General features: G+C 44.1%; 1 protein-coding gene across 1 annotated transcript in view; it reads left to right on the forward strand.

Annotated features, from left to right (window-relative positions):
- The first annotated feature begins 23448 nt into the window (after positions 1-23448).
- The window catches only part of LOC110507730 (calcium-binding protein 8), a 107132-nt gene continuing 106197 nt past the window's right edge, over positions 23449-24383 (forward strand). The window contains exon 1 of the mRNA XM_021587930.2: positions 23449-24161. The gene's annotated coding sequence lies outside the window, so the exon portion shown is untranslated. The remainder of the gene's footprint in view (positions 24162-24383) is intronic.

Consider the following 24383-nt stretch of genomic DNA (forward strand, 5'->3'; position numbering starts at 1 on the left):
GAGAGAGAGAGAGAGAGAGAGAGAGAGAGAGAGAGAGAGAGAGAGAGAGAGAGAGAGAGAGAGAGAGAGAGAGAGAGAGAGAGAGAGAGAGAGAGAGAGAGAGAGAGAGAGAGAGAGAGAGAGAGAGAGAGAGAGAGAGAGAGAGAGAGAGAGAGAGAGAGAGAGAGAGAGAGAGAGAGAGAGAGAGAGAGAGAGAGAGAGAGAGAGAGAGAGAGAGAGAGAGAGAGAGAGAGAGAGAGAGAGAGAGAGAGAGAGAGAGAGAGAGAGTTTTTATAAAACCTTTATTTTTTACTCAAGTGTTAACATAAAAAGACACACTGCCTTTTCAGAAATGAAACAACATGTAATTCCTAAACAAAAATAAATACATAACATACATTCAACTTATTTCAGCAGCAAAAAATAATTTCCCCTCCTCTACAAAACAAAGCGCTCCTTCGTAGGCCCACTTCTCCTCAAATAATAGGAGATCTTTTACAGCTGAAAAGAACTCAAAATCTACTTTTATTCTTGCTTTCACTAAACCTTTAAAAACACATCTTACATCCTGCCCATATCCCGTTTCTATCTTATGTTTCCTACTCAGAAAAATTGACATCTTAGCTTGTCCCAAAATAAAATTTAACATTTGACATTTTATTTTCTGTTGTTTACTATATTGAAACCCCAAAATAAAAACAGTGTTATTGAAAAACTCCCCTACAGCTTTAAACAAAAATTCCAGCATTTCCAATAGAGGTTTTATCCTCTCACACTCCATAAAACAGTGAAACATCTGAGTTAATAACAGATACAAAAGCATTAACTGCAATGATGCCATGTAAAACCCTCCATTGCATATCACCAGTACCCTTTTGTAACGGTGGTTTGTACAGTGCTCTCCATGCTGGCTTTACCTTGTCATCAATGCCCAATTTTACCCTCCATGGAGTATCTTTTCTATTTTTCAATTTATCTTTATTCAACACCTTGACACACCCCCTATACAATTCCTTCCCATTCACCTCATCCAAACTCACCTCCTCCAACCCTCTCAAATCCAGCAATAACGCCTTTCTTTCTGACTCTGGGATATTTGGTGTAATCCCTAGTTTTGGAAATGAGACGTCTTCATCTTGCACCTTCTCCTTGTGGCTACTAAGCATACCCCATTCTTCCGCTGACAGAGCCTTCCTACAGCTCCCCAGCATTTGTCCGACAATCCTTTCCGACCTCATCCCCAAATGTTCTGCCACCCGTCTTCCATCCATTAAGGCGGGCCCAGCCATGGCCATTAACTGTCTTAAGGTGATGATTTTCCCCTTCACCAGAATCTTGGAGAAATGTGGAACAGCTGCAGTTGTACAATCCAGTCTTGCCCCATACACCAGAGGTTCCTCCAACAGCCAATGCACTGACTCCGCTGAAGTTCTTCTGGACACCTTCATTACTGTTACGGTGCGTGAATGAGGACCCAAAAGCGAATCAACTTAAACAGAGCTTCTTTAATTACCACACACAGGTAGGCTCAGATGGACCGGCAGATTCCGACAGGACAGGACAAGGTTACAGCAAACATGACGACAGTCTGGTTCAGGCATGAATGACACAAACAAACAAGAATCCGACAAGGACAGGAGCAGAAACAGAGACAGATATAGGGACCTAATCAGAGGGAAAAAGGGAACAGGTGGGGAACGGGGTGACGAGGTAGTTAGGAGGAGACAGGGCACAGCTGGGGAAAAGAGGGGGAGAAAAGGTAACATAACAACGACCAGCAGAGGGAGACAGGGTGAAGGGAAAGGACAGAGACAAGACAACATGACAGTACATGACAGTACCCCCCCACTCACCGAGCGCCTCCTGGCGCACTCGAGGAGGAAACCTGGCGGCAACGGAGGAAATCATCAATCAGCGCACGGTCCAGCACGTCCCGAGAGGGAACCCAACTCCTCTCCTCAGGACCGTACCCCTCCCAGTCAACTAGGTACTGATGACCACGGCCCCGAGGACGCATGTCCAAGATTTTACGGACCCTGTAGATAGGTGCGCCCTCGACAAGGATGGGGGGGGGGGGGGGAAGACGAGCGGGGGCGCGAAGAGCGGGCTTAACACAGGAGACATGGAAGACCGGGTGGACGCGACGAAGATATCGCGGAAGAAGAAGTCGCACTGCGACAGGATTAATGACCTGAGAGATACGGAATGGACCAATGAACCGCGGGGTCAACTTGCGAGAAGCCGTCTTAAGGGGAAGGTTCTGAGTGGAGAGCCAAACTCTCTGACCGCGACAATATCTAGGGCTCTTCGTTCTACGCTTATTAGCAGCTCTCACAGTCTGCGCCCTATAACGGCAAAGTGCAGACCTGACCCTCTTCCAGGTGCGCTCGCAACGTTGGACAAAAGCCTGAGCGGAGGGGACGCTGGACTCGGCGAACTGAGATGAGAACAACGGAGGCTGGTACCCGAGGCTACTCTGAAAAGGAGATAGCCCGGTCGCAGACGAAGGAAGCGAGTTGTGGGCGTATTCTGCCCAGGGGAGCTGTTCTGACCAAGACGCAGGGTTGCGAAAAGAAAGACTGCGTAAGATGCGACCAATAGTCTGATTGGCCCGTTCTGCTTGACCGTTAGACTGGGGGTGAAAGCCGGAAGAGAGACTGACGGAAGCCCCAATCAAACGGCAAAACTCCCTCCAAAATTGAGACGTGAATTGCGGACCTCTGTCCGAAACGACGTCTGACGGAAGGCCATGAATTCTGAAAACATTCTCGATGATGATTTGTGCCGTCTCTTTAGCAGAAGGAAGCTTAGCAAGGGGAATGAAATGAGCCGCCTTAGAGAACCTATCGACAACCGTAAGAATAACAGTCTTCCCCGCTGACGAAGGCAGTCCGGTGACAAAATCTAAGGCGATGTGAGACCACGGTCGAGAGGGAATAGGAAGCGGCCTGAGACGGCCGGCAGGAGGAGAGTTACCGGACTTAGTCTGCGCGCAGACCGAACAAGCAGCCACGAAACGACGCGTGTCATGCTCCCGGGTGGGCCACCAGAAACGCTGGCGAATGGAAGCAAGCGTACCCCGAACGCCAGGGTGGCCGGCTAACTTGGCAGAGTGAGCCCACTGAAGAACGGCCAGACGAGTAGGAACGGGAACGAAAAGAAGGTTCCTAGGACAAGCGCGCGGCGACGGAGTTTGAGTGAGTGCTTGCTTTACCTGCCTCTCAATTCCCCAGACAGTCAACCCGACAACACGCCCCTCAGGGAGAATCCCCTCGGGGTCAGTGGAGGCTACTGAAGAACTGAAGAGACGAGACAAAGCATCAGGCTTGGTGTTCTTAGAGCCCGGACGATAAGAAATCACGAACTCGAAACGAGCGAAAAACAGCGCCCAACGCGCCTGACGCGCATTAAGTCGTTTGGCAGAACGGATGTACTCAAGGTTCCTATGGTCAGTCCAAACGACAAAAGGAACGGTCGCCCCCTCCAACCACTGTCGCCATTCGCCTAGGGCTAACCGGATGGCGAGCAGTTCGCGGTTACCCACATCATAGTTACTTTCCGACGGCGACAGGCGATGAGAAAAATACGCGCATGGGTGGACCTTGTCGTCAGAGAGGGAGCGCTGAGAAAGGATGGCTCCCACTCCCACCTCTGACGCGTCAACCTCGACAACGAACTGTCTAGAGACGTCAGGTGTAACAAGGATAGGAGCGGATGTAAAACGATTCTTGAGGAGATCAAAAGCTCCCTGGGCGGAAACGGACCACTTAAAGCACGTCTTGACAGAAGTAAGGGCTGTGAGAGGAGCTGCCACCTGACCGAAATTACGGATGAAACGACGATAGAAGTTCGCGAAGCCGAGAAAGCGCTGCAGCTCGACGCGTGACTTAGGGACGGGCCAATCAATGACAGCTTGGACCTTAGCGGGATCCATCTTAATGCCTTCAGCGGAAATAACAGAACCGAGAAATGTGACGGAGGAGGCATGAAAAGTGCACTTCTCAGCCTTCACGAAAAGACAATTCTCTAAAAGGCGCTGGAGGACACGTCGAACGTGCTGAACATGAATCTGGAGTGACGGTGAAAAAATCAGGATATCGTCAAGGTAAACGAAAACAAAGATGTTCAGCATGTCTCTCAGGACATCATTGACTAATGCCTGAAAGACAGCTGGAGCGTTAGCGAGGCCGAAAGGAAGAACCCGGTATTCAAAGTGCCCTAACGGAGTGTTAAACGCCGTCTTCCACTCGTCCCCCTCCCTGATGCGCACGAGATGGTAAGCGTTACGAAGGTCCAACTTAGTGAAAAACCTGGCTCCCTGCAGGATCTCGAAGGCTGAAGACATAAGAGGAAGCGGATAACGATTCTTCACTGTTATGTCATTCAGCCCTCGATAATCTATGCAGGGGCGCAGAGACCCGTCCTTCTTCTTGACAAAAAAAAACCCCGCTCCGGCGGGAGAGGAGGAGGGGACTATGGTACCGGCGTCAAGAGCTACAGACAAATAATCTTCGAGAGCCTTACGTTCGGGAGCCGACAGAGAGTATAGTCTACCCCGGGGGGGGGTGGTTCCCGGAAGGAGATCAATACTACAATCATACGACCGGTGTGGAGGAAGAGAGGTGGCCCTGGACCGACTGAACACCGTGCGCAGATCGTGATATTCCTCCGGCACCCCTGTCAAATCACCAGGCTCCTCCTGTGAAGAAGAGACAGAGGAAACAGGAGGGATAGCAGACATTAAACATTTCACATGACAAGAGACGTTCCAGGAGAGGATAGAATTACTAGACCAATTAATGGAAGGATTATGACAAACTAGCCAGGGATGGCCCAAAACAACAGGTGTAAAAGGTGAACGAAAAATTAAAAAAGAAATGGTTTCACTATGATTACCAGAAACAGTGAGGGTTAAAGGTAGCGTCTCACGCTGAATCCTGGGGAGAGGACTACCATCCAGGGCGAACAAGGCCGTGGGCTCCTTTAACTGTCTGAGAGGAATGTCATGTTCCCGAGCCCAGGTCTCGTCCATAAAACAGCCCTCCGCCCCAGAGTCTATTAAGGCACTGCAGGAAGCTGACGAACCGGTCCAGCGTAGATGGACCGACAAGGTAGTGCAGGATCTTGAAGGAGAGACAGGAGTAGTAGCGCTCACCAGTAGCCCTCCGCTTACTGACGAGCTCTGGCCTTTTACTGGACATGAAGTGGCAAAATGACCAGCGGAACCGCAATAGAGACAGAGGCGGTTGGTGATTCTCCGTTCCCTCTCCTTAGTCGAGATGCGGATACCTCCCAGCTGCATGGGCTCAGCACCCGAGCCGGCAGAGTAAGATGGTAGTGATGCGGAGAGGGAGGCGACGGAGAGCGCGAGCTCCTTTCCACGAGCTCGGTGACGAAGATCAACCCGTCGCTCAATGCGAATAGCGAGTTCAATCAAGGAATCCACGCTGGAAGGAACCTCCCGGGAGAGAATCTCATCCTTTACCTCTGCGCGGAAACCCTCCAGAAGACGAGCGAGCAAGGCCGGCTCGTTCCAGCCACTGGAGACAGCAAGAGTGCGAAACTCAATAGAGTAGTCTGTTATGGATCGATTGCCTTGACATAGGGAAGACAGGGCCCTGGAAGCCTCCTCCCCAAAAACAGATCGATCAAAAACCCGTATCATCTCCTCCTTAAAGTCTTGATACTGGTTAATACACTCAGCCCTTGCCTCCCAGATTGCCGTGCCCCACTCACGAGCCCGTCCAATAAGGAGAGATATGACGTAGGCGACACGAGCAGTGCTCCTGGAGTAAGTGTTGGGCTGGAGAGAAAACACAATATCACACTGGGTGAGGAACGAGCGGCATTCAGTGGGCTCCCCAGAGTAACACGGCGGGTTATTGATTCTGGGCTCCGGAGATTCGAAAGCCCTGGAAGTGGCCGGTGGATCGAGGCGGAGATGGTGAACCTGTTCTGTGAGGTTGGAGACTTGGGTGGCCAGGGTCTCAACGGCATGTCGAGCAGCAGACAATTCCTGCTTGTGTCTGCCTAGCATCGCTCCCTGGATCTCGACGGCTGAGTGGAGAGGATCCGAAGTCGCTGGGTCCATTCTTGGTCGGATTCTTCTGTTACGGTGCGTGAATGAGGACCCAAAAGCGAATCAACTTAAACAGAGCTTCTTTAATTACCACACACAGGTAGGCTCAGATGGACCGGCAGATTCCGACAGGACAGGACAAGGTTACAGCAAACATGACGACAGTCTGGTTCAGGCATGAATGACACAAACAAACAAGAATCCGACAAGGACAGGAGCAGAAACAGAGACAGATATAGGGACCTAATCAGAGGGAAAAAGGGAACAGGTGGGGAACGGGGTGACGAGGTAGTTAGGAGGAGACAGGGCACAGCTGGGGAAAAGAGGGGGAGAAAAGGTAACATAACAACGACCAGCAGAGGGAGACAGGGTGAAGGGAAAGGACAGAGACAAGACAACATGACAGTACATGACAATTACGCTCCACACTCTGAGAAGGCCTCTGTAAAACGGAGGTACTCCTTCCCTAGAAATCTGGCTACTATCAACCAGAAATAAAGCCTTCTTTAAACCTAATCCTCCAACCCGCTGTAATATAAGACCTGTCACCCCTCTCCACACCACATTTTCCGGTCCATAAAGCAACCTTTGAATAAACTGAAACCGGAAAGCAGCAGCCCTACTAGCAAGATGTACAAGACCTTGTCCCCCCTCCTCTTTTGACAAATACAAAACACTTTGTGGAACCCAGTGATATTTATCCCAAAAGAAATCCACAATAATTGCCTGTATCTTAGCCAGAAGGCCAGATGGTGGTTCTAAAACTGACAACCGATGCCACAGTGCAGAGGCAATCACATTGTTAACTATAATAGTGCGCCCCCTATATGACATACGAGATAGTAACCAACGCCATCTCCTCATCCTCCCTTCCACCATTTCAACCACCCCACTCCAATTTTTTTCCATAGTCCCCTCATCTCCTAGGTACACTCCAAGATACTTAAAACCTCCCTTACACCATTCTAGCCCCCCTGGCAAAGCCATGATCCCTCCAGACCATTCTCCAATCTGTAAAGCACAACTCTTTTCCCAATTTACCTTTGCAGAGGATATTCCCCTAAAACGATCAACCATTAGACTCAAACTATCCACCTCCGCTTGATTTTTCACTAGCACAACTACATCATCAGCATAGGCTGAAAGACGAATAGGAGGAATATCCTCTGAAAGGCACACCCCTGCAATGCGACTTCTAATGCTATTTAGTAGTGGCTCTATAGCAATAGCATATAACATCCCAGACATAGAACATCCCTGCCTAATACCTCTACACACTTTAAAAGGAGCACTCAAACCACCGTTAACTTTCAATACACTTTCAATGTCACCATATATCACCTTTATCATGGCAATAAAACCAGAGCTGAACCCAAACGCCTCAAACGTTTGCCATAAATATTGATGTTCAACTCGGTCAAATGCCTTTTCCTGATCAATTGAAATTAGACCAGCATCCAACCCAATAGCCCTAGAGACGTCCAAAAAATCACGAATCAGAGAAATGTTATCCCCTATCTGCCTGCCAGGAACACAGTAGGACTGATCCATATGTATGATTTGCCCCATCACCTCCCTCAGCCTGTTGGACAAAGCCTTTGACAATATTTTATAATCAGTACACAATAAAGCCACCGGCCTCCAGTTCTTCACCTCCCTCAGGTCACCCTTTTTAGGCAGTAGGGTGAGGACAGCCCTTCTGCAGCTTATTGGTAGTAACCCTCCGGTTAAACTATCATTAGCTACTTCTAACCAATCCTCTCCCAACATAGCCCAAAAAGACTTAAAAAAGTCCACGGGAAGCCCATCAATGCCTGGTGCCCTTCCATTTTCCATGCCTTTTAATGCAGTGTATAAATCCTGCAAAGACAATGGTTGCTCAAGCTCAACCTGAGCTTCTGCAGGCACCTTTGGGAGCCCATCAAATAACTGCTGTGTCACTGTTTTGTCCTCTTTGTACTCACACTTGTAGAGCTCAGCATAGAACTCTACTGCCCTCTTTCTAATTTCAATAGGGCTAGTGAGCTCTTGTCCAACAGCTGATTTGAGACAATGAATAATTTTTCTTTGTCCATTCTTTTTCTCTAAACCAAAGAAAAATTTGGATGAGGCATCCATTTCAGATATGCCCTGAAATTTACTTCTCACCAGTGCCCCCTGTGCTCTGATACCCAGCAGATCTGCCAATGCAGCTTTTCTCCTCTTGAGGGCCTGAGTATGGCCTCGATCTCCTGTGGTCTCAACCAACGTCATGAGTTCCACTATTTCAATCTCTAGGGCTTTCATTGATCTGGTGATATCCTTGGTGACATTCCTCGTGTATTGATTACAAAATTGTTGAATCTGGATTTTCCCTATATCCCACCATTGTTGAAGGGATACAAAACTGGCCTTTTGAGACCTCCACCTCTCCCAAAAAAAACTGAAACAATTCCTGAAGTGAGCATCACTCAATAAAGTTATATTAAAATGCCAGTATGCGCTTTTAGGTTTTACATCGTTAATGAACACCACCTCTGTTATTAAACAATGATCAGAAAATCCCACTGGAGTTATCACACTTGATTTACAGACCTGAGATTGATGCTCAAAAACATAAAACCTATCTAACCTGGCCATAGAGATGATGTTCTCTCTCACATGCGCCCAGGTGTACTGCCTTGTTCCTCCATGTTGACTCCGCCAAATATCACACAGTTCATTTGTTACAATAAGGCGTTTTAAAAACGTCCTTGAGGCTATATGAGGTTCTTGGTGATTTCTATCTAAATCACTAACTGTGCAGTTAAAATCTCCAGCAATAAACAAATAATCTTCTTTGTTACATTTCTCAATGGTATTTGATAATGTCTCTAAAAAACATACCCTCTCAACTGTCACCACTGGGGCATATACATTTATCAGACACATATTGATGTTTTCATACCTTGCTCTAACTTTTAATAACCTCCCCTCAACTACCTCTTCAACCTCATATGACAAAGGCAAAAACCCTTTTGAGAACAAGATAACCACACCCCCACTTTTTGAGTTTTTATGACTACACACCACTGTCCCCCCCCACTCCTGTTGCCACATAACTTCATTTTCCAAATTACTATGCGTTTCTTGTAGAAAAATGATGTCACTTCCCTTTCCCCTCATTAACTCATACACCATGGCTCTTTTTTTAACATCTCTTGCCCCATTTACGTTTAAAGAAGAGATCTTAAAACTGCTCATGGATAAGAAAAAAATACAGAGGAAGATACAGCCACCACATCTCTTTACAGAGTTAAAACTGCAACTGAACTCTTTCATTTTCTTTAGAATTTGCATCACTTATTACTCTCGTGACCACTTTCTTGAGTCTAGCAATTTCAGGGCTTTTCAAACCTCCCCCTGTAATTTTTGACATCAGAAACTTTGCTGATTCAATAAACAATTCACGTTCAGGGAAAAAATCAGTTACATTGTAATCCTGCATATATTTCTTCCCTTTTGTCAACTTCAGAAATTGACGTATCTTCTCGATCCCATACCTCCCTTCCACCCCATCTATCTCACTATATTGTTGTGACGCGTCAGATGACTCACTCTCGCTATCCTCCCCAGAAGAAAACCCCATCTCTACAACCTGTTCATCTTCACCTGATTTATCCATCTCTACCTTTCTCTTAGAATTAGACCCTTCACCACCCCTTAAATTCTTCCTTTTACTCCTCGGTATTTTGAAAACATCCGCTTCTTTTTCCGTTATTTCAATCTCCTCTTGACCTCCAATTTCATTTTCCAGCACCACCTCAGCGACGGCAGTCGCAATCTCACCTAGTGTTTCCCCTCCCTCTTTGTTCTGATCTACCACAATTGCCCCCGTATCCACAATGCCTTCCTCTCCTACTTTTCCAACCACATCTGCCCACCTTCTCTCTTCCCCTACACCTGTAGTATTTTCATCCCTTCGCTGTGGTACGTTAGTTGCACCCGCACTAAAGCTACTACCAGGCTCAGCGCGTTCATTCTCGGGACAATTACGCACCAAATGCCCCTCTCTTCCACATCCAAAACATTTCATTGATTCAGTAGATGCATAAAAGACATAATCAAATCCATCAATCTTAAAACTAAACGCTAAATTCAGTTCATCTCCTTCCTTTTTTAAAATCATATGCACTTGTCTCCTATGAGACACGACATGTTTCAACAACGGAGATTTGCATCCAAAAAGAACCTTCTTTATTGTAGATACGATTTGACCATGGCGAGATAACTCTCGCTCTAACACTTCATCTCTAACAAATGGTGGCACGTTAGAAAGCATAACTTTCTTCGCAGGATTCATAAGCGGAAATACCGGCGTCTGTGTCTCCCGCAACACAACACCCCTCTCAACTATCTTAGAATTTTTCAATTGAATCTAAGAATATCACTACAGCGCTATTCATCCTTGAGGCTGATTTAATGCTATCATACCCAATGATAGCACCCACAGCCAAGCTACATTCTTCCACTGAACACCCAGCCGCAGCAGGAATTTTTACTCCATGCCTCCGACTAAGTTTTTCAAACTCTACATTTCCGCGAGTGGCCATTGCAACCAGCCCCACCCGCTGGTTGTGCCCTCGCGAAAAACCAACCTCAAAGATCCCACCACCCCTATACGTGCTTAGTGATAGTTAAACAATATACCCTTAAAACAACTAAACTAATCAATATATATATATGTACATACCAAAACCCAATAGAGTGAAAAGAAATTCCATTCGTTCTCACAATCACTCCTGCTTGACGACTCACTCCCAGCATGCACTCCGAGAGAAAGAGAGAGAGAGAGAGAGAGAGAGAGAGAGAGAGAGAGAGAGAGAGAGAGAGAGAGAGAGAGAGAGAGAAATATGGACCTCTCTCTTCACTCTTCCTTCTGCCTGGAATGTTACCTGCTGCACTAGGTTACTTCCTGTTCATATATCCTATTGTACCGAGAGACACTGACACACTGATTACTGCACAAAACCCACACACAACCAAACACACCGAAAATAGACCCACTCAGTCAAAACACCTCAAACTGTGTCTTTAAAGAACACATACAGACATATCGTACCACAAATGCATGCTAACACATATTTTAGTCATTTAGCAGAATCTTATCCAGAGTGCCTTACAGGATCAATTAGGGGTATTAGCAGATTTTTTGGCCTACTCGGCTCTGGGATTCAAACCAGCACCCTTTCAGTTACTGGTCCAACACTCTTAACTTCTAGGCTACCAGATTGAGTTCCAGCCTAATGCGTAATTTAACAATGCCATACAACTCTCCTTCTGTGGCCTCCAACTGCTCTTAAATGCAAGTAAAACTAAATGCATGCTCTTCAAACAATCGCTGCCCACACCTGCCCGCCCGTCCAGCATCACTACTCTTAGAATATGTGGACAACTAGAAATACCTAGGTGTCTGGTTAGACTGTAAACTCTCCTTCCAGACTCACCTCTTGAAACTCGGTGGCACTATTTTCATTTTTGGACAAAATAACGTTCCCAAAGTAATCGGGCTATTTTTCAGGACCAGATAATATAATATGCATTTAATTGACAGCTTAGGATAGAAAACACTCTAAAGTTTCCAAAACTGTCAAAATATTGTCTGTGAGTATAACAGAACTGATATTGCAGGCGAACGCCTGAGAAAAATCCAATCAGGAAGTGACTATTATTTAGAAACCTCTGCGTTCCTATGCATCCCTATTGAGCAGTGAAAGGGATATCAACCAGATTCCTTTTTCCATGGCTTCCCTAATGTGTCTAGTGTCACAAGACATAGTTTCAGGCTTTTATTTTGAAAAATGAGCGTGAGCGACAACATTGCGTCAGTGGTCAGCTGGTGGCTCTCAGAGTGATTTGTGCGTAATAGACAAATGCGGCCATTGTTTCTTTCGCTCCTACTAAGAAGCTGACCCGGTTGATATATTATCGAATAGATATTTGAAAAACACCTTGAGGAATGATTATTTAAAACGCTTGCCATGTTTCTGTCGATATTATGGTTCTAATTTGGAATATTTTTCGGCGTTGTCGTGACCGCAGTTTCCGGTGGATTTCTCAACCAAACGTGAAGAACAAACGGAGGTATTTCGGCTATAAAAATTATCTTTATGGAACAAAATGAACATTTGCTGTCTAACTGGGAGTCTCGTCAGTGAAAACATCCGAAGATCATCAAAGGTAAACGGTTAATTTGATTGCTTTTCTGATTTTCGTGACCAAGCTTCCTGCTGCTAGCTGGACATAATGCTATGCTAGGCTATCGATAAACTTACACAAATGCTTGTCTTGCTTTGGCTGTAAAGCATAATTTCAAAATCTGAGATGATAGGGTGATTAACAAAAGGCTAAGCTGTGTTTCACTATATTTCACTTGTGATTTCATGAATATGAATATTTTGTAGTAATATTTTTTGTCTGTTGCGTTATGCTAATTAGTGTCCGTTGACAATTCTCCCGGATCCGGGATGGGTAGTTCCAAGCATCTCCAATCCAAAATTAAATCTAGAATCAGCTTCCTATTTCGCAACAAAGCATCCTTCACTCATGCTGCCAAACATACCCTCGTAAAACTGACTATCCTACCGATCCTTGACTTCGGCGATGTAATTTACAAAATAGCCTCCAACACTCTACTCAGCAAATTGGATGCAGTCTATCACAGTGACATCCGTTTTGTCACCAAAGCCCCATATACTACCCACCACTGCGACCTGTATGCTCTCGTTGGCTGGCCCTCACTACATATTCGTCGCCAAACCCACTGGCTCCAGGTCATCTATAAGTCTTTGCTAGGTAAAGCCCTGCCTTATCTCAGCTCACTGGTCACCATAGCAGCACCCACCCCTAGCACGCGCTCCAGCAGGTATATTTTACTGGTCACCCCCAAAGCCAATTCCTCCTTTGTCCGGAACAAATTGGAACAAATTGCAAAAATCACTAAAGCTGGAGACTCAAATCTCCCTCTCTAACTTTAAGCACCAGCTGTCAGAGCATCTCACAGATCACTGCACCTGTACATAGCCCATCTGTAAATAGCCCATCTGTAAATAGCCCATCCAACTACAGTGAGGGAAAAAAGTATTTGATCCCTGGCTGAAATGATCAGTCTATAATTTTAATGGGAGGTTTATTTGAACAGTGAGAGACAGAATAACAACAAAAAAATCCAGAAAAACACATAACAAAAATTTTATAAATTGATTTGCATTTTAATGAGGGAAATAAGTATTCCATGTGTAACTCTGTGTTGTTGTTTGTGTCGCACTGCTTTGCTTTATCTTGGCCAGGTAGGAGTTGTAAATGAGAACTTGTTCTCAACTGGCCTACCTGGTTACATAAAGGTGAAATAAAAAATGTAAAAGTCTGAAACTCAAGCTTATGAAATCAATCAATCACATTAAAACCTGAACCCCCTTAGCTTTTAACAAACAATAAAGGCCAAGTCTTGTTGTGGTGGTGCGCCAGAGAGGAACACTATTGAGAAGAGAACAACAGTGAGACTGGCTGCGCGTCCCAAATGGTATAGGGTGCCATTTGGGACAAAGCCACTGAGTCTCAGAAGTTCACAAGGGCTGCAGGGCCAATACCAGCCAGCAATACCAGCCAGCAAGCCATCCAGCTAGCCAGCCAGCAAGTTGTGCTGCTGCTCTGAACCTTAACGCAGAACACGAGTACAGAACACACAATCTCCCAAGGCTACCACCATGCAGGAGGAGAGAAAAAGAAGAAGCAGAGTGAAGGAAAAGGAAGGAGAAAGTCAGAGGAGTAACACGTGAATCAGAGGAGTAACTATGATTTAGAGTGTGGTTAGCACGCACACACACCAGTGGTGGGTCCAACACTAGTCTAATTGTGACACTGTATAAAGAGGACTGGAAAAGTATTATCATTTAGAACTACACTGTGCAGAAACCTTTGATGTTTCATACGGAACTGCTAATAAACCCGTTTAAAAGGTCGGGAAATAAATGGACACCTGCGTTGAAAATCCAATCCCACACAGAAATGATCTGTGTTCAGATCTATCATCTGATCCCTCCCTTCTTAGCTCACGGATTGTCAGTATCATTCTTTCTGCTGCCAATACAAGACATCATTCCTCCCCACAGGAGGTCCCAGATTTAAGCCTAGCTTCATCATCCCAACTTGCTGAAACTGTTCATCCATTTCACATCCACAGAGAGGGATAAACATCTTTAATTTTAGTCTTGTCCGGCCGGTATCTAGGGGCGGCCGACAGCAGCGTTAAGCAGCTAAAGAAATATAGTGTGAGGAAGGGATAGAGACTTCAACAGCTTTCCTTGCCCTCCACCTTCCAACCTCAAGGCTCAACTTCTCCACCCTCCCTCCACCTCTCTGTCTGCCTTTGGGCTATGGCCGGGTCCGGCGCCAATCTCCTGAGAACGATAAGGAGTGGGGGCATGCAGACAGGCGTCAGGGAGAATTGATGAGGAGCCTGTAGGCCTCTTATAATGATCAGAGAGAGAGAGAGACAGACAGACAGACAGGTTAAAACCAGGCTCCAATCACTCTTCTATTTCCAGTAGAACAGTGATGGTAAGGGAGGGGGTATTTATGTAGCGTTGCGTGATGATAAATCAGGAATATTACACAGCAAAGCTGGAGGGTGGAGTGCATTGCCCCCATAAGGGTGTGTGATGAGCTAATAAGTTATGTTTCAGTGATGGAGCCCCTACCTCCTGTAGCAACATGCAACATACAGTGCCTTGCGAAAGTATTCGGCCCCCTTGAACTTTGCGACCTTTTGCCACATTTCAGGCTTCAAACATAAAGATATAACACTGTATTATTTTGTGAAGAATCAACAACAAGTGGGACACAATCATGAAGTGGAACGACATTTATTGGATATTTCAAACTTTTTTAACAAATCAAAAACTGAAAAATTGGGCGTGCAAAATTATTCAGCCCCCTTAAGTTAACACTTTGTAGCGCCACCTTTTGCTGCGATTACAGCTGTAAGTCGCTTGGGGTATGTCTCTATCAGTTTTGCACATCGAGAGACTGAAATTTTTTCCCATTCCTCCTTGCAAAACAGCTCGAGCTCAGTGAGGTTGGATGGAGAGCATTTGTGAACAGCAGTTTTCAGTTTTTTCCACAGATTCTCGATTGGATTCAGGTCTGGACTTTGACTTGGCCATTCTAACACCTGGATATGTTTATTTTTGAACCATTCCATTGTAGATTTTGCTTTATGTTTTGGATCATTGTCTTGTTGGAAGACAAATCTCCGTCCCAGTCTCAGGTCTTTTGCAGACTCCATCAGGTTTTCTTCCAGAATGGTCCTGTATTTGGCTCCATCCATCTTCCCATCAATTTTAACCATCTTCCCTGTCCCTGCTGAAGAAAAGCAGGCCCAAACCATTAAAACTTTAAACTTTAAAACAAACTTTAAACACTTTTTATGGATATCTTTAAGAAATGGCTTTCTTTCCACTCTTCCATAAAGGCCAGATTTGTGCAATATACGACTGACTGATTGTTGTCCTATGGACAGAGTCTCCCACCTCAGCTGTAGATCTCTGCAGTTCATCCAGAGTGATCATGGGCCTCTTGGCTGCATCTCTGATCAGTCTTCTCCTTGTATGAGCTGAAAGTTTAGAGGGACGGCCAGGTCTTGGTGGATTTGCAGTGGTCTGATACTCCTTCCATTTCAATATTATCGCTTGCACAGTGCTCCTTGGGATGTTTAAAGCTTGGGAAATCTTTTTGTATCCAAATCCGGCTTTAAACTTCTTCACAACAGTATCTCGGACCTGCCTGGTGTGTTCCTTGTTCTTCATGATGCTCTCTGCGCTTTTGACGGACCTCTGAGACTATCACAGTGCAGGTGCATTTATACGGAGACTTGATTACACACAGGTGGATTGTATTTATCATCATTAGTCATTTAGGTCAACATTGGATCATTCAGAGATCCTCACTGAACTGGAGAGAACTGGAAACTCTTCTGGAGAGAGTTTGCTGCACTGAAAGTAAAGTGGCTGAATAATTTTGCACGCCCAATTTTTCTGTTTTTGATTTGTTAAAAAAGTTTGAAATATCCAATAAATGTCGTTCCACTTCATGATTGTGTCCCACTTGTTGTTGATTCTTCACAAAAAAATACAGTTTTATATCTTTTATATCTTCTATCTTCTATCTTCTATATCTGTTTGAAGCCTGAAATGTGGCAAAAGGTCGCAAAGTTCAAGGGGGCTGAATACTTTCGCAAGGCACTGTACATACCCACACACACACACACACACAAAAGACAAAGATCATCGCAAATATGCTGTTCATCACCTTCAAGCACAAACAGAGAAAGAGAGAGACAGAAAGAAACTATGAAGTTTATCGCACCCCTATAGTAAGGTATTGTTCACACAGATAAGTCCCCAAACACACACTAAAATTCCTAACTCCCCTAAAGTAAGATACCATTCTGTTCCCCAACCCCCACCTACGCTATGCAATCATTAATCAATGAACGGGGCTAATTTGAGTCCATGGTTGATGTATTATATCATGATGTCAGCTCCAATCCTCCTGTGACATACTAATTGCTAGGCTATAATGCCTTAGTCGATACCTGCCCAGAGCAAAGGCTGCCCTTGGCTTCAGAGTGACACTGATCGACAGCAAGGAAGAGAGCGCGATATGGGGGGGGGGGGGGTCAGTAGAACTGAGTCACTCACAGCAGTGCTTACTGGTCAAAGGTTTGGTCTGCTTTGAGTGTATGTCATGGCCAAAATTTTTGAGAATGACACAAATATTAATTTCCACAAAGTTTGCTGCTTCAGTGGCGTTAGATATTTTTGTCAGATGTTACTATGGAATACTGAAGTATAATTACAAGCCTTTCATAAGTGTCAAAGGCTTTTATTGACAATTACATTAAGTTGATGCAAAGAGTCAATATTTGCAGTGTTGACCCTTTTTCAAGACCTCTGCAATCCACCCTGGTATGCTGTCAATTAACTTCTGGGCCACATCCTGACTGATGGCAGCCCATTCTTGCATAATCAATGCTTGGAGTTTGTCAGAATTTGTGCGTTTTTGTTTGACCACCCGCCTCTTGAGGATTGACCACAAATTCTCAATGGGATTACGGTCTGGGGAGTTTCCTGGCCATGGACCCAAAACATTTATGTTTTGTTCCCCGAGCCACTTAGTTATCACTTTTGCCTTATGGCAAGGTGCTCCATCATGCTGGAAAAGGCATCAAACTGTTCCTAGATGGTTGGGAGAAGTTGCTCTTGGAGGATGTGTTGGTACCATTCTTTATTCATGGCTGTGTTCTTAGGCAAAATTGTGAGGGAGCCCACTCCCTTGGCTGAGAAGCAACTCCACACATGAATGGTCTCAGGATGCTTTACTGTTGGCATGACACAGGACTGATGGTAGCGCTCACCTTGTCTTTTCCGGACAAGCTTTTTTCCGGATGCCCCAAACAATCGGAAAGGGGATTCATCAGAGAAAATGACTTTACCCCAGTCCTCAGTAATCCAATCCCTGTACCTTTGGCAGAATATCAGTCTGTCTCTGATGTTTTTCCTGGAGAGAAGTGGCTTCTTTGCTGTCATTCTTGACACCAGGCCATCCTCAAAGTCTTCACCTCACTGTGTGCAGATGCACTCACACCAGCCTGCTGCCATTCCTGAGCAAGCTCTGTACTGGTGGTGCCCCGATCCCGCAGCTGAATCAACTTTAGGAGACGCTCCTGCCGCTTGATGGACTTTCTTGGGCGCCCTGAAGCCTTCTTCACAACAATTGAACCGCTCTCCTTGAAGTTCTTGATGATCCGATAAATGGTTGATTTAGGTGCAATCTTACTGGCAGCAATATCCTTGCCTGTGAAGCCCTTTTTGTGCAAAGCAATGATGATGGCACGTGTTCCCTTGCAGGTAACCATGGTTGACAGAGGAAGAACAATGATTCCAAGCACCACCCTCCTTTTGAAGCTTCCAGGCTGTTTTTTGAATTCAATCAGCATGACAGAGTGATCTCCAGCCTTGTCCTCGTCAACACTCACACCTGTGTTAACGAAACAATCACTGACATGATGTCAGCTGGTCCTTTTGTGGCAGGGCGGAAATGCAGTGGAAATGTTTTTGGGGGATTTAGTTAATTTGCATGGCAAAGAGGGACTTTGCAATTAATTGCAATTCATCTGATCACTCTTCATAACATTCTGGAGAATATGCAAATTGCCATCATACAAACTGAGGCAGCAGACTTTGTGAAAATTAAAAGTTGTGTCATTCTCAAAACCTTTGGCCACGATTGTAAGTACAGCGTTAATAAGGTTACTGAACATTTCTGAGGCTCTGTGTTGAGCAGTGTAGTGACCACGCCTGCAGACTACAATACACAGCGACCATAAGCCCACAGTTTTATCTGTTGTAATGAACTGTGAACTTGTAACATAAACTTGTACTTCAAAAAATGTACCTGGAGCTTTGTAGTACAGACAGATCCTGAGGCTTGCCAAAGACACACTGATACAGGAACATATGCTAGGCCACCCTAAACAAAGTGGTTCCTTAGAAGTACTTCAAGAGCTGGGGAGCTCAACATCTTGCGACAACCTCCACTGACCTGCATAGCATTAGACCAGATCAGTACTCCTACAGCATTCCGACTGGTGGAGCACAGAACACCAGAAAATAATGATAAACTGGAATGAAACAATGTAGTGAGCTTGTCTTTTTTTTCATGTACACAATGTTGAACATGGCATTTGAACTTCGGCCTAGTGGCTTTTCAAGATAAAATGAAGTACACCAGAAGCCATACAGCAAAACTCCTTCCACTGAACGACAAGGAGAATACACAGGGTTCCCGAAAAGACACAAACCTCACAATCTCACGGACTGCATGGATTGCATGGATGTACTATGCAATGTAGGGTCTGCAATTACCTGTCCCATCCAATGTACTCTGCTGCAATCTGCTCTCCCTGGTTACGGCTGCAGTCTTCATGTTCTAATGAAGTGCCATGTAACGATCAATAACAGCTCGTTCAACAGAGATTTAATAAAGACCTAGCTGGGTCTCTGGGGAGGACAAGGACTCATAGGGAGAATAGAGGATGTTGTGATGAAGTCCAAGTGTGTGTGTGTGTGTGTGTGTGTGTGTGTGTGTGTGTGTGTGTGAGAGAGAGAGAGAGAGCGAAGAATAGGTTATAATGATTTTTTTAAAATCTTGAATAGCAACAAAATCTCCACTGTGCTCGAACAGCATACTTAATTAGCTTTGCTGTACTCTTAATTTGTTTGAATAATTAACTATCAAGTGGCTCAGTTGCTTACTGCAAATATTCCCACAGCACAGACAACACAGTGACCAGATTCTATATGGTATGCACAATTCTATATGATATTTTACACATTTTGCCACATTTTGCCATAAGGCTCAGAGAAAGATTTGCTGATTTAAAGCTAATTTCTTGCAATTTCTACACATTTTGCCATAGCTTATGACGTGTTCATATGCTTTCTGGGGGGGCCCCGACCGACGTGTTCATAATACGATATCTGGGGGGGGGCACAACTTCCAGGGGGCCCACAACCGACGTGTTCATATGGTATCTGGGGGGGCCCTGACCTCCAGGGGTTGTTGTTGTGGGCCCCCTGGGGCACGTACCCAGCATGCTCGTTCGGTAATCCGGCCCTGTTTCAGCTACTGAATGGATTAGTGTTTTTGGTTGTTGTTGTTGTTTTCTCTATGTCTTTATGCTCTTCTGTTAATTAACTTACTCTCACAGGGGTTGTTCCATGTCATTTCAGCAGGCCATGACACCCACCATCTCAGATTGTTCTGAAAAATAGTTTCTGTAGATAGAAACAGCTAACATAAATATTGCAGGTAGCATGACAGGTAGGAGCGTTAGGCCAGTAACCGAAAGGTTGCTGGATCAAATCCTTGAGCTGACAAATAAAAAATCTGTCGTTCTGCCCCTGAGCAAGACAGTTAACCTACTGTTCCCTGGATGCCGAAGATGTGGATGTTGACTAAGGCATCCCTCCGTACCTCTCTGATTCAGAGTGGTTGGAATAAATGTGGAAAATGCATTCAGTTGTACATCTGAATAGGTTTTCTCCTTCCGGAAACATTATTTTATTGAAATATAATTTCATCTCTGAGAAATTAAGCTAATTGATTACACCCAATTGGCCATTTTAATTTATAGGAATCATATAATATTCAATATTTATTGTACCTAAGATCCGATTTAGACCAAACTTTTTTCTAAGAATGAGCAAGACATGAGGGTCCAAAGAAATAGTCAAAAAGCCACCCATGACCCCCCTATACCCACATCAATCCCACCCTTCTCTTTCCATGACAGACTGACCAAGTGAATCCAGGTGAAAGCTATTATCTCTTATTGATATCTCCTGTTGAATCCACTTCAATCAGTTTATATGAAGGGGAGGAGCCAGGTTAAAGAAATATTTTTAAGCCTTGAGACAATTGAGACATGGATTGTGCATGTGTGCCATTCAGAGGGTGAATGGGCGAGACAAAAGATTTAAGTGCCTTTGAACGGGGTATGGTAGTAAGTGCCAGCGCACCGTTTTGAATGTGTCAAGAACTGGGTTTTTCACGCTCAACAGTTTCCCATCTGTATCAAGAATGATCCACCACCCAAAGGACATCCAGCCAACTTAACACAACTGTGGGAAGCATTAGAGTCAACATGGGCCAGCATCCCTGTGGAACGCTTTCGATACCTTGTAGAATCCATGCCACGATATATTAGGAAGGTGTTTATTATGTTTTGTACACTCAGTGTATAGTATCAGTTATTTATGTTTGACAAGTAGTATGGAGCTGGAGCTCAGAGTATTGTTTCTTCATGTAATGTATTCTCAGTGAATTTGGTTATGTTTTTTTCCCCTGTTCAGAGAAATGTGTCATTGAAGTAGTTGGGTTTATGTCCCATCCATAGATGGTGCTGTTCCTGCTATTAGGTCGTTATTTTTTAAAGAATCACCCAAATTACAAAATGACATATTGGTTTTCTTAACCTTTAAGCAGTCTATAGACCAGGTATGACAACAACTCATGTTTGGGTTTAGTTTACCTTGCCACTGTTTCAAATGCAAACTTTTTAGCATTTGTGGCACAAATCCAATGCAAGTCAATGGTACCTATATTAGCATTTCCACGCTTCATATACAACTCATCTTTAAGTAACATCATTGGGTTACACAATCCATTTTTAGATACTTTAGGATGATTTGGACATGAAGTGTGAAAATGCTAATATATGTACCATTGACTTGCATTGAATTTGTGACACAAATGCTAAAAAGCTAGCATTTGAAACGGTGCCCAACAAAACAAACTCATGGATTGGGAAAACCAATATGTCATTTTGTAATTTGGATGAACTAACCCTTTAACATTGAACCATCTAGTGGTCCAAACTTGGTAATATCAGGATGTTGGATGGGATATAAACCTAACAACTTCAACTTCAGTGGGTGTCAAAATCCTCTTCTTGTGCTTTTTGATGCTGGTTGCAGTATGGTGAGTATGTGCCAGTGTCTCTCCATCACCCTCCATCCGTCCATGTGGTTGGACATAGCAGGCGGGAACTGAAGTAGGTAATTGCAGTATGACAGTAAAAAAAAGAGGGTGACATTTTAAGTTGAGTCCTTACTTGTGCTCTATGGTACTGAAGATGATGGATATACTGACAAGATACATGTCTCTCTGCCCTAACAATGGGAGTCATTGTCCACAAAGCAGCACAGCGGGCTGTATAGCTCCCGCCTATCCTTTCTTTGGATTGGTGGATGCATCTCATCATTGTAATCCGTTCTGGAATATTTGATGTGGGTTGTTGACGTCAACCGACTGTATTCAATGGAGAGAGATGTTATGCTACTAGCCTTGTACCATGAATATGCATAGCCATATTGAGACAACTCCGATATAAAGTGTTTTTTCCCAAAGTTGTCCTACTTACTTCCTACCTGTACACTCGTAACAACTTAAGCATTATGAAACTTATATTCGATCAAATAAACCTCACGTAGCAAATAAACCATTCATTTTTTGTTGTTGTTGATCAAATTCAACACTCTAATTGACCTCCACACAAAATCTCCTGGCGAAACAACTAAAAAACGCCACCTGCTGGAGAGAGACAGATTTTCCTGCCGAGTTGGGCCTCTTCCTCTTCCTCTCTGATAGTACGTACCAATGGACACATTGGCCTGGATCCACATTGTCTCTAACACCTACAGTGATGAAAGACTGTAAGTAAAGTTATTCATTAAACTAATGAGTGTGGATGCGAAACTAATTTAATCATCTAAGTTACCATGAAATGATAATGTCATAAGTAAATCAAACTTCAAGCTTGCTGCCTCTATACTACAGGCCTCACAAGTTTCAAATCAAAACTGACTTTAAATATTATGGTATAAGCACATTTTCTCACCCAATCCAGACACATGGGATTCAGCTGCAAATCTAATGTAATCTTCATTATGAAGCTAAACAAATCCCTGGGATATATTTGTATTAAATATTAATAGAAACGAACTTATTAATGATAAGTTAATTAATGATCTTATCTGTTTTTATCTACAGAACCGATTTCAGAACAATCTGAAAAGGTGGGTGTCATGGCTAATTTAATCATCTAATTATGCTTATCTGTCAACAAAAAAATGCCCTTGTATGAGTCTCAAAGAAAAAATGGACAGTGTGGGGGCCTAACAGAAAAGAATGGTCCGGTGTGTTAGAAATGCCAAAGCCAATTTTTGGTCACAGTCCTCCTCCCGGGGAGGAGTGCCTGTCAAGAGAATTTCTGGAGATATGGCTCAGTATAATGGGGAAAATTACAATTATTCTGTTGGCGACTGTGAAATCTATAGCAATCTCGCTCTATTCATGCAGACTATAATGTTGCAACAGGAGTCTCCGGAATGGTAATTATACAGTGCGTTTAATCTTCTGAAAATGCCTGTCTAGAACACCCAAGTCTAGAACACCCAAAAGGAAGATTAAAATGAAGTATTGAAAAACATGAATGAGATGGATTTAGGTGACCAATGACCATTTCATCTAAATTTACTCAAATGTATGGAAGACAATTAATGGGCTATATTAGCCATTTGTAACCTCAAAATGGTAATGGCTATGCATGTCCATTTTTTAAACGTTTTTATTTATATTAAAGTTCCCTAATTGTATAAGATAAACATTTTCATTATTGTTGTAATTTATTTTGGAGCATCCCACATTTCCAAATTGGGATGCAGATTGGGATGCAAATGAGCCCACTTTTCGATAAGGCGCGCAGACCTGACGGATAGTAGGCTGTGCTAAACCAGTTGAGCAAATGACTCTTGCCTGGTCAGTTTCTCCTTGTTGAGCGCGGGGGGCACATTGGTTAACAACAGCCTTTGGAAGAAGAACTTATGACTGAAGCATTTTCATAAGGTTGGGAACTGTTTCTCCGTAGAAAACCTAGAATTTACATAAAAATGTGGATTGGCGAGGCAAACAACCGTTAAACACCGAACTCCTGAGACACTGATTGTGTGGGAGCGTCGTCTTGAACGCCGCTGAAGGCTCTAAGCGTCAACCTCTCCAGGCGTTCGGCACCAATACATCTGCCAGCTATAGGACGGTTACACGAAACAAACGGCTTGTGTTACGTAGGACACATTTTATAAGCAGTGAGCACCTAATATCAATGTAGCACATGGATATGGTGTGGACTGATAGGGGCTGTTAAAATTAATGGGACTTGGTCCAAAAGTGCTACCGTTCAATTGCGCCGGCTGGAACTGGGGCAGTGAATGTGCCCATTCGGCTACGCATGGATTTGTCAATAGAAAGACGATCAACCAACGCATCCTTTTGTTGTGGTGGATAAATTGTTCCACATTGTAGCTAAAATTGAATATTTTATTCCAACAATAAAAAATACCAACATTTATGAGAATTCAGGGAAGGTATTTTAACTGGATCCAAGTGCGTCTAACTCGGGAATCCTGTCGACTACGGATTTGATTAATCGCTTTCAAAGACATCCCACTGCTCTCCAAAAACGGTAAGTCTGGAATTCAAGATATCATTTGAGTCATATTCAGTAACATTTGAACTTCTCGGTACCCATTGGAAATAGCCCATTTTCGACTGCTTAGACAAGGTGGTACACTTGTTGTTATTTAATAGCATACGTTCCTCTGTCTAGTATGATTGGTCATTCTTTGATGGAGTGAATATAATTTTGGCTGGAGTATTTCAGAGTGTTTCAGTATGATGTTTGAAT

This window comes from Oncorhynchus mykiss, chromosome 27 (genome assembly GCF_013265735.2).
Source record: "Oncorhynchus mykiss isolate Arlee chromosome 27, USDA_OmykA_1.1, whole genome shotgun sequence".
Classification (NCBI taxonomy): domain Eukaryota; kingdom Metazoa; phylum Chordata; class Actinopteri; order Salmoniformes; family Salmonidae; genus Oncorhynchus; species Oncorhynchus mykiss.